Consider the following 11,204-nt stretch of genomic DNA (forward strand, 5'->3'; position numbering starts at 1 on the left):
TTTTTTTCAATATTCTAACTTTTCAATTCAACAAATATGTCACTCATTAAATCTACAAAAAGTTTACACAAAACACCTCATTTTAAATATAATATCTATTTATCTACATAAACAATTAAAAAAGAGATGGATTTAAGATTGATCCTTTATGTAATCATAATATAATTGAAAATTACTTGGTCACTGGATTAATTTTAATATTGGCCAAGGCTCCATCATGATCTTTTATAACATCAACATACTTTTGACATGCATATATCCTTCTTAATGTGCACTATAGATTTTTGTGATCTAAATCAAAAACCTTCTCAAGATAACTAAGAACTATATATAGACCTTTTCTCAAATCTCTATACTTACGATTAACACAAAATTGTTGATATAGTACGTCTTCTAAATTTGAAATCAAATCGAATCTCTAAATTGATAAATTTTATGTATAATTTTCAATATACTCAATCATAGATTCAATGTAAGTCCCATAAATTTGACTTCTCTATAATATTAAACATCTCCTTTGTCTTTAAATATTAGCACAAGAAAAAATTCTCAACCATTTGGCATTTTGTTAGCCTTAAATATTCTATTAAAAAATTTTAATCACAACTAACTTGGTATTATATGTTTCACAAAAAAAAAAAAAAAAAAATTTTGTTCATGTGATCGAAGGTCATAGATTCTATTCTATTATGAAAATATCAAGAAATAATATGACAAGGGGGCATCAATCCTATTGTTGTCTACATTATATTAAAGTTCAATTTTTATGTTTTAATTGTCTATTTTTATGTGTTTTTCTATTTGTATGACAAATTTGTAATAAGGGGGAACTTTATGCTTATAAATGAAGTTTGTAGGTAATTTTGGATAGGCACTTTTTGGAGAAAGTTTCTATTTTCCTGAAGGGTGGTTCGATACTCATTCCTCCCCCTTGTTGATGTATCCCGAGGTGGCTCTCAGGCAGTGTTTTTGCTAATATATTTCTTATGGTCTCCTTTATGATTCTTTTTTCTTCCAAATCGGCGTACCACAATATCATTTTGTTATTAAAGCTTTGGCTTATTGATCCCAATTCTTGCCAAGATCGTGTAGCTTCTTCAGTGGGCTGCTAAACCTTGGTACAAGAATCTTCAAGCAAAGTTCAAACGATAAATTTTCAATTTGCTGAAAGCATTTTTTTACGTGCCTTTCTTTCTTGGTTTCTTCTACTGTTGTTTCTCTTGGTTGTTTCTTGCTTGTCTGTTCCTTCGGTGGCTGCTACCACCCCCAGAATCTACATTTATGGATTCTTCTGCGTGTTCTTCAAGCCTGGATTTATGTGAATTCCAAAATTTTGAATTCTACTTGTGCGTTGCCGTTTCCATTTTTGTTCCAGTGATTGTGTTACGCTGCCTGTATGTGAACAGTCCAGAAGGGAACGGTCCAGCATCCTCCAACCGGTCAGGCGGGCTGGACGCTTCCACAAGGAGTTGGCGATGGGTTGCTGCGACAGAAAAAGGAAAGAATAGGGGTGCTGCGACAGAAAAAGTAATGGAGCAAATAGGATCTACAAGGACCTTAATCACGTATTCGACGAGGAGAAGTTAAAGGAGGTTGAGAGGGAAGGCTTAGAAGCAAAGCATTTGAAATACTGAATGAGAACTCTATTAAAGGGAGTAACCTATGACTTGTTTTTTTATACAAATTTTGTTGTGGCTGCTGTTTTACTTCTTATAGTGTTCCTAGCGACGTTTAGGGTGTGGGAGAGTCAATCTACTTCTCGAATAGTAGATCAATCTTGTCTCTTGTTTATTTCCTTTGAATTTTCCAAGAGCGGCCCTTGTTTGTGTTTCTTCTACCTATCTATTGTCATTCTTCGTGGTTTGTTCGCTGATTTTGGTGCCAAGGCGTATCAAATTGGTATTAGAGCGTTGATCTTGGTGGGATAACAACAAAGAAAGTGGATGTGCTAGAGAAATAAAGCAAATCAGATCAGGAATGGAAGAGAGATTCGCCACCATGGAGGATAGGTTCTCTTCCATTGAAAGTCAGATGGAAGATGGATTTGAGAGCATAGGAGAAATGAAGAAAAATCTCATAGAGATGCACGCCAAAGCCGTGCCGATCACCCCAGTTGCAAAGCCTAACAAAGAGTTGATAAGGGAATCCTTGGATAGATCAAAAGAGAAGGAGATCAAACAAGAAGACACCGAAGAAAACCTCATCTACCTACAACGACGTCCCTTTAGGACTCCGAGAGGATGGGGAGAGCCGAGATTTGGAGAAGGGATGATGTAAGGAGCACGGAAGTGCGATGGAGGAAGGAGGGATTCAGAGTGAGATATGCCTATGACCGAAGGAGGGAGTTCCAACCTATACATATGGAGGAAAATAACAGAGGAAGAGGAGGTTGGGAGGAGATGCAAGGGTCAGGAAACTAAAGATGTCAACTTCGAAGGTGATGATGCACACGAATGAATGTATCGGGTGGAGTGATTTTGCAATCAACGAGTTGATTGAGGAAGAGAAGCTCATGACAGCGGGATTATGTTTGGATGAGAAGGCATTAGCGTGGTTCTAGTGAATAGAGGCAAGGTATCTGATGCACTTAGGGGAAGAGTTTAAGGATTGCTTGCTGGAGCATTTTTGAGCCATTTGGGAAGGAGACCTATACGAGCAATTATATGCTCTGACTCAGAATGGGACGGTTATGAAATATCAGGAAAACTTTGAGCTTTTGTCAGGGTGGTTGAGGGATCGGCAGTTAGATATATGATGCACTTAGGGGAGGAGTTTAAGGATTGCATGTTGGAGCATTTTTGAGTCATTCGGGAAGGAGACCTACACGAGCAATTATATGCTCTGACTCAAAATGGGATGTTTATGAAATATCTGAAGAATTTCGAGCTCTTGTCAAGAAGGTTGAGGGAGATATCGGTAGCAGGATTAGAAGCAAACTTCTTGAAAAACCTGAAGTCCGACATAAGAGCAGCCATCCGACCCTTGAGATTGCAAAACCTGAGAGAAATGATGGAGCTCGTCCAGATGATTGAGGAAAAGAAACAGGTGAAGAAAACCAACAAAGGCGGCAACACCGAATGATTCTACAATAGCTTCATTACAACCACAGCACTGAGGACCCAGACGATGCCATTTCAGAAAAAAAACACCATAGGAGAAGAATACAAGACCCCATCTCGAGGGTAATTTCAAGGGCCTAACAGATGCAAAAGTGCAGGACAAAAGAGCAAAAGAATTGTGTTATCGTTATGACGAGAAATATGTCACAAGACACCATTGCAAGGAGCGCGCCCTTCATACTCTTTTAATTCAGGGCGAGGATATAGAAAGCGAGGAATTGGAAAAGAAAGTTGCGGAGGAATAACATCTGCATTTGGATGTGGCGGAGGTGTCTCTTAATTCAATGGTGGGATTTACCCCGCATCATACCATGAAAGTGAGGGGATGGATCAGGGAACAACCGATTTTGGTGTTGGTGGATAGCGAAGCCAAACATAACTTTATCTCAAATCGGGTTGTGGAAAAGCTAGGTTGAACCTAGTGACTGCAAGGAGCTTCGGTGTCATGATGGGGACAGGGAAGGTGGAGAAAAGTCGGGGAATTTGCAAGGCACTACATGGCCTGCAGGTGGTGGAAGACTTCATTTAGATTTGGGGAGCACATATGTGATTTTGGGGATGAAGTAGCTGCAAACATTAGGAGAGATGAAGGTGGATTAGAAGTCATCGACGATGGGAGTTTTAAGTGGAGGGTAGAAAGGTGGCGCTAAGAGGAGATGCTAGGTTATGCAAAACCATAGTATCGCTCTAAACCATGGTCAAGTCGATTAGGGAGCAGGACTGGGCTATTTCGTGTAGTTGCAGAGCATTGAGAATATTCGAGATTCAGGTTTGCAGGGTTTCCGGCAGCTCCTATAGCAGTTTACGAAGGTCTTCCAACAGCCAAACATGTTACCTCCTCCCAGAAAGCACGAGCACTCTATTACATTGAAGAAGGGTGTTTCTTCCATCATCGTCAAACCATACAGTCACTCCCAGATTTAAAGGAATTAGATAGAGAAGCAGATTTGAACAATGCTCTAGGCTGAGATTATCAGGCCTAGTGTGAGTCATTTCTCCAGTCATGTCTTATTGGTGAAGAAAAAAAATGAAAATTAGAGATTCTGTGTAGACTACTGGGCTTTGAATAAGAATACGATGTTGGAAAAGTTTCTTTTCATGTGATTGATGAGTTGTTAGATGAGCTTTATGGAGCGAACATTTTCTCAAAAACTTAACTCAAGTCAGAACACCACCAAATCAGGATGAATCCATCGGTTGTGCACAAGACATCATTCAAAACACATGAATGACATTATGAGTTTTTAGTGATGTTGTTGGCCTCACCAATGCTGCGACGATATTTCAATCCCTCGTGAATAGGGTTTTTCAACCTTATCTCCGGAAATTTATCATGATTTTCTTTGATGATATTCTGATCTACAGTCGTACAGAGATAGAGCATGCGGGGCACCTGAGGATAGTCCTGAAGGCGTTACGAGAGCATCAGTTGTATGCTAACTTGAAGAGATATTCTTTTGCACAGTTACAGGTAGAGTACCTACAACATGTGGTGACCAAAATTGAGGTAGCAGTGGATCAATCCAAGATCGAAGCTATGGTTGATTGACCCTTACCAAGGAATTTGAAGAAGTTGAGAGGATTCTTGGAAGTCATAGGCTATTGTCAGAAGTTCGTGAGAGAATATGACACGATAGCATGGTCATCGACAAAGCAGTTGAAGAAAGACAATTTCAATTGGGGACAGTAGCAACATAGACATTTGAACATCTGAAAAAGACCATGACAACCGTACCGGTATTAGCACTTTTAGACTTAAGTAAACCATTTGTGGTGGAGACGAATGCGTCAGGAAATGGATTAGGAGCAATGCTTGTGCAGGATTAGCGACCAATTGGCTACTTCAGTCAGGTTCTTACGGTCAGATCAATGAAAAAGTCAGTATATGAACGAAAATTGATGGTCATTGTCTTGGCCATTCAAAAGTGGCGGCCCTAACTGTTGGAACAACATTTTTGGTCATGACAGATCAGAGGAGTTTAAAGTATCTTTTGGAGCAGCAAGTGGTGACTAAAGTGCATCAGAGATGGTTATCCAAGCGAATGAGTATGATTTCAAGATTCAGTACCAGTCAGGATTAGAAAACAAGGCAGCTGACGCACTGTCAAGAAAAGTAGAGGAACCCTACCCTTGGTCCTATATTGGGAAGTCTTGAGACAGGAAAGCGAAGGGGATGAGGAGGTGAGGAAGATAAGAGCCGAGTTATTATAGGATCCAAATAATCTTCCCGGATATGCATTGAGGGGACAACAACTGATTCACCAAGGGCAATTCGTGTTATCCAACGCGTCAGAGTATATTCCTAGATTATTACAAGAGTTTCATGATAGTGCAATCGGGGGACATTTTGGGGAGCATAAGACAAAGTCGTCTGGCTACAGCTTTATTAGGTGGGGATAAGTAGAGATATGGAGGACATGGCAAAATATGATGCGTGTCGGCGACACGAGTACTTAACCACTGCACCAAGAGAGTTACTACAACTATTAGCATTACCATGGAAAGTTTGGGAAAAAGTAACGATGGACTTTATCAAGGTGTTGCCACGACCAGAAGAGTTCATGATGATCATGGTGGTTGTGGATCGCTTAAGTATGCACATTTCATTCCCTTACAACATCCCTACAATGTAGTCTCGATCGCAATAGTATTTATCCGTGAAGTGGTTCGTTTGCACGTGGTGCCGGAATCGATTGCCATTTCTGAAAAAAAAAACACCATGTATCATCCTCAGACCGATAGGCGGACGAAGGTGGTCAACAGGAGTGTGGAGACATACATGTGTTGTTTTGTATCTGATACACCGAAGCTATGGGCTAAATGGATTGCTTGGGTTGAATATTGGTACAATAATTTGTACAGTACCACAGCACAAACAACTGTTTTCAAGATATTAGATGGATGGGATCCACTTCACTTGATACAATATGAGCATAGTACCACACTGGTATCCAACGTTGATCAGTACTTCGAAGAGAGGGACAGTGTACTAGCAAAGCTCAATGGACATTTACTGAGAGCTCAATAAATCTTGAATAGGAAGGCGGAAAAACACAGGAGATGTGTGATTTGAACCAAGAGACATGGTCTACTTGAAATTAAGACCCTAATGACACAAAATATTGGCCAGGAGAAGCGAAAAACTGTCACCGCGATACTTTGGGTCTTATAAGGTGATGACACACATCAGGGTAGTGGTCTACTGTTTGAAGTTACCACCATTGTCCGCACTACACCTCGTCTTCAATGTATCACAACTGAGACATCCGGTTGGAGATCATACACCCTCGTCTACACTACCACCGACATTGGAGTGATTACGGAGCAACTAGAGATCGAAGGAGAGCGTCGAGGAGTGGAGCGAGCCAAGGAAGTATTGGTGAAGTAGAAAAGATTGTCAAACTATGAAGCAACAAAGAAGCCTTACGAGGTGATCCACAAGTAATTTTCATCATTCCACCTAGAAGACAAGGTACGTCTATGAGAGGGGAGTATTGTTACGTCGCATATATGTGAACCGGTCTAGCATCCTCCAACCGACCAGGCAGGCCGGATGCTTCCACGAGGAGTCGAGCGAGGTTCCTGCGACAGAAAAAGAAAGGAGAGGGGTCCTGCAACAGAAAAGGGAAGGAAGCAAAGGGGATCCATGAGCGCCTTAATCACATGTTCAAGTAGGAAAAATTAAAAGAGTTTGGGAAGGAAGGCTTCGAAGGAAAGTTTTTGAAATACTGAGTGAGAATTCTATTAAATGGAGTAACCTAGGGCTTATTTTTTTAATGCATATTCTGTCGTGTCTGCTTGTTTTATTTCTTCTTGTGGTGTCCCTAGCGAGATATAGGGTGTGGGAGAGTCGATCTACATTTCAAATAGCAGATCAACCTTGAATCTTGCTTAATTCCTTTGAATGTGGAAAGAGCAACCCTTGTTTTTATTTCTTCCACCTATCTATTGTCGTTCTTGTGGTTTGTTCGTTGATTTAAGCGTCGAGGCATATCAGATTGCTGCTTCAAATTGGTATCGCAGCAAATTCTCGACACAGAAGAAAACAATTTAAGTCTTCTGGATCTTCACGGTTGTGCGGCTTCTTCACTGCCCTCCTTCCTTTTCTCTACAACTTTCCAACGAAACAATATGTTGCCACGAAGAAATGTTGCAACGGGAGAACTAGTGCCTTCAAAAAAGAATAAGTATTATTGAACAACAATAATTTGAAGAACATGAGGTGGATCGAGAAATCAAAATTCTTGAGGAAGAAGATGAAAACCAATTTCATCAAGAATCCTCAAGTTTCGATGTCTGGTGCTGGAAGCACCATGGATATATGTATATGATCAGCCCATGTATGACGAGGAGAAATGTGTTGGAATTCCTAGAGTAAAAATTTCATGTGATGACATTTGGCGGCACAATCTGATGGAACTCATCGCAAAAAACAATCAAATTAAAAGGATTCCTTCTGCCACTGGTGAAGTATATGATTATTTAACCTCTAGGCAATCAAAATTATCGTCGAATGATCAGTTTGATAATGCGGCTGATTAATTTTTTTTTTTGTCAAGCAACTACAGTTGCAAGTGCAACTACAAAAAATGCAACCAATCCAAATTATTGTTGTTTATGCAAATAATTCAGCTCTTGGTGGATCTACAAATGTTCAATTTGATTCTAGTTGAGATCGAAATGATGACAGAAGTCTTGGTATAGACATCCAATCACTTCTCACAGATTTTGGAGACTATGGTGACTTTTATGAAAATGATGTTCTAAATTTTAATGAGCCGCCAGGAACAACCGAGTCTCAAGTCATTGTACTTCCATCAGTTGATTGTGGTGATATTAGTAGTAGTCCTTGTACAATTGGAATCAATAGCCTTGACCAAAGAGTTTCAACTCTGGGTCTTACACCTTCAGATAAATTTAACCATCTTCAACTTTTACGGAGGTTATTGATGCTACTAAGGAAGCTAAGTCATTTGTACAATAGTTCATTCTTTGGTATCATCCAATGGAAATTACGACAATTTGACCAAAGTCAAAGCGATGATGTCATTTCCTCAAGAATATGCAAAAGTTGAAATATTTACAAGTGAATTCAGCATTTTGACTTACAAGGCTCTAAAAAGATTGAAGCTTCGCACATACCCTCTTGCACTTGTGTTTATGGGGCAACACTGCCTTCTCCTTCAATGTCTGATAAGAAGGAAGGCTTTAAAAATATTCTAAATTAAAACTTAGTATTGACATGTACGTTATAAATCATCATGGCCAGCTTAGGAAATTATACACACTCGTAAAACGTGCGCCTAAAAAGAGCAATAATAAATTGTTCAATGGTATCTTGCATTCAACTAAAGGACAAAAACCGTTCTCTCTTTTTGTGATGAATTCATCCATTGGAACTTCTCCATTGTAGATAAATAATTATAATACATTTGAGGCAGGACATCTTCCCCTCCATGGAGACTCTGTTTGCTACTGAAATTGCGTGCATGATATTTATGGTTGTTATGTGCGAGATTCAGGACACTCTATTATCTTTTAACAACAAATTTCCTATTGTTTTGAATATACTAAGTGGGGATGCTATGTTTGATTTGATTTCATTTGATACTAGTAGCATGCCTGCTGTAATTCCCGCCAAAAATGAAGAAAAGATGACACATATGCTACCTACCAGAATTGTAGTTGAAGTTCATACTCGAATGTTGGATGTGCCAGTAACTCAATCCGATGATGTTTGGCGTCCAGTCAGTGTTCCCAAAGAGGCAAAGCCTTCTTCACCATCTTTGCCGCATAATTTTACAAAATAAGAAATCTTTGGTTTTCATGGGCAAAGGCAACCTTTTAGAAACTTCTTGATGCAATTGACATACTTGTTCAACAATTTGCTTCTCTTGATGATATTTCCCTAGATATGGATGATGTTAATGGTTCCTATTCTTAGCCTGCATTAGAGGAGCAACAGAGGCAACATTCTCTTGCGACCCTCTCGCTTGTTCTTGGACAATAATAATTGAGAAGGTTTCAGTACTTGCATAAATTATTCAGAAAGGATCTATATTATCGGGCACCTGAGCACTCTGCAGAAAAGGTTGCTCTATGCATAACAACTGGAATTAAAGAATCATGCAAGAAAGTACAAGACTAAATTTTGCACCAAATCTATTACTAGTTCCTTGGAACCTCTACATCTCATGAATGCAACCAACAGTCCAGAAGAACATTCTTTGCTTGTAAGAATTTACTCATGTTATTTTATGTCAATCTGATGATTGACATGTTGTCAAAGATTCTTGCCTGGGCGAAATTGAGTATTGCAAAAAGTTTAACCCAGTAGAGAAACAATGTTTACAACTTAATGAATACCAAACTGAGATTTTTTCTGATATCACCAATATTGACCTGTTAGCTAGGGCAGATGCTTGGATCACCGATCCTGACCTACTTGAGGATTAGAACGATTCCATTATTTTCAATGTTTCTAAGTCAAAATTGGAAACCCAAGTCGAATCTTCTCCAACCTCAGGAGAATGACATGGGAGCCTCAGCACTACTACTGTTTGCATTATGTTAAAGTTCAGCTTTTATGTTTTAGTTCTCTGTTTTTATTTATTTTTCTATTTGGATGGAAAACGTGTGATAAGAGGGCCTTAGTGCTTATAAATAAGGGTAGTAGGCTATTTCGGATAGGCAGCTTTTTGAGAGAGAGTTTTTTGTTTCCTTGAAGGGTGGTTCGATAATCATTCCACCCACTTGCTACTGTATCCTAAGGCGGCTCTCGGTGGTGTTTTTGCCAATATATTTCTTACGGTTCCCTTTCTGATTTTATGTTATTTCCAAATCGACATACTGCTGTATCACAATATAATTTAGTTTGGCAACAAATTTTTTAGGCCTTTGTAACCAACACAACTAGAAAGTGGAAGCTTGAGCAGGAAAATAAATCCATGCGCCTTGAAGGAACACGTCAGTAAAACCTTGAATTCGCTCTTATAACTATTGATATAGATGACAGGCAAAAGTGAATGAGTGCTATTAGGATGTAATGGAAGAGGAACAAAAAAGGAAATAGAGTTATCAGTTCAGAAGCGATGGAATAGCGTAGCAGTGTGTTAGCGGAAAGGTTAATGGAGATTACTTCAAGATAAAGAAAAGAAGGCGGAATATGATAGGTTAGAAATGGGGTTTAGGAGCATGCGATGCTCAAATTAGAAAAAATCATGACAAAAAGAAAATAAATATAATAGAACTTGAGCTATTTTTAAATACATTTTTAAAATCATCAAAGAACATTCAACAGGAGCAGATGTGGCCATATATACAATAGTAGGCTATTTCGGATAGGCAGCTTTTTGGGAGAGAGTTTTTGTTTCCTTGAAAGATGGTTCGATAATCATTCCACCCCCTTGCTACTGTATCCTACGTCGGCTCTCGGTGGTGTTTTTGCCAATATATTTCTTACGGTTCCCTTTCTGATTTTATGTTATTTCCAAATTGACATACTGCTGTATCACAATATAATTTAGTTTGGCAACAAATTTTTTAGGCCTTTGTAACCAACACAACTAGAAAGTGGAAGCTTGAGCAGGAAAATAAATCCATGCGCCTTGAAGGAACACGTCAGTAAAACCTTGAATTCGCTCTTATAACTATTGATATAGATGACAGGCAAAAGTGAATGAGTGCTATTAGGATGTAATGGAAGAGGAACAAAAAAGGAAATAGAGTTATCAGTTCAGAAGCGATGGAATAGCGTAGCAGTGTGTTAGCGGAAAGGTTAATGGAGATTACTTCAAGATAAAGAAAAGAAGGCGGAATATGATAGGTTAGAAATGGGGTTTAGGAGCATGCGATGCTCAAATTAGAAAAAATCATGACAAAAAGAAAATAAATATAATAGAACTTGAGCTATTTTTAAATACATTTTTAAAATCATCAAAGAACATTCAACAGGAGCAGATGTGGCCATATATACAATGGACAAAATAAAAATACCATAAAATAAAATGACTGAACTATCATAAAAAGAAAATGAAATCAAAATTAAATGGGCATAAGCAGGACAGTCATAAAAATAAATCACAT

Source organism: Phalaenopsis equestris, unplaced genomic scaffold (assembly GCF_001263595.1).
Source record: "Phalaenopsis equestris unplaced genomic scaffold, ASM126359v1 Scaffold000002, whole genome shotgun sequence".
NCBI lineage: Eukaryota > Viridiplantae > Streptophyta > Magnoliopsida > Asparagales > Orchidaceae > Phalaenopsis > Phalaenopsis equestris.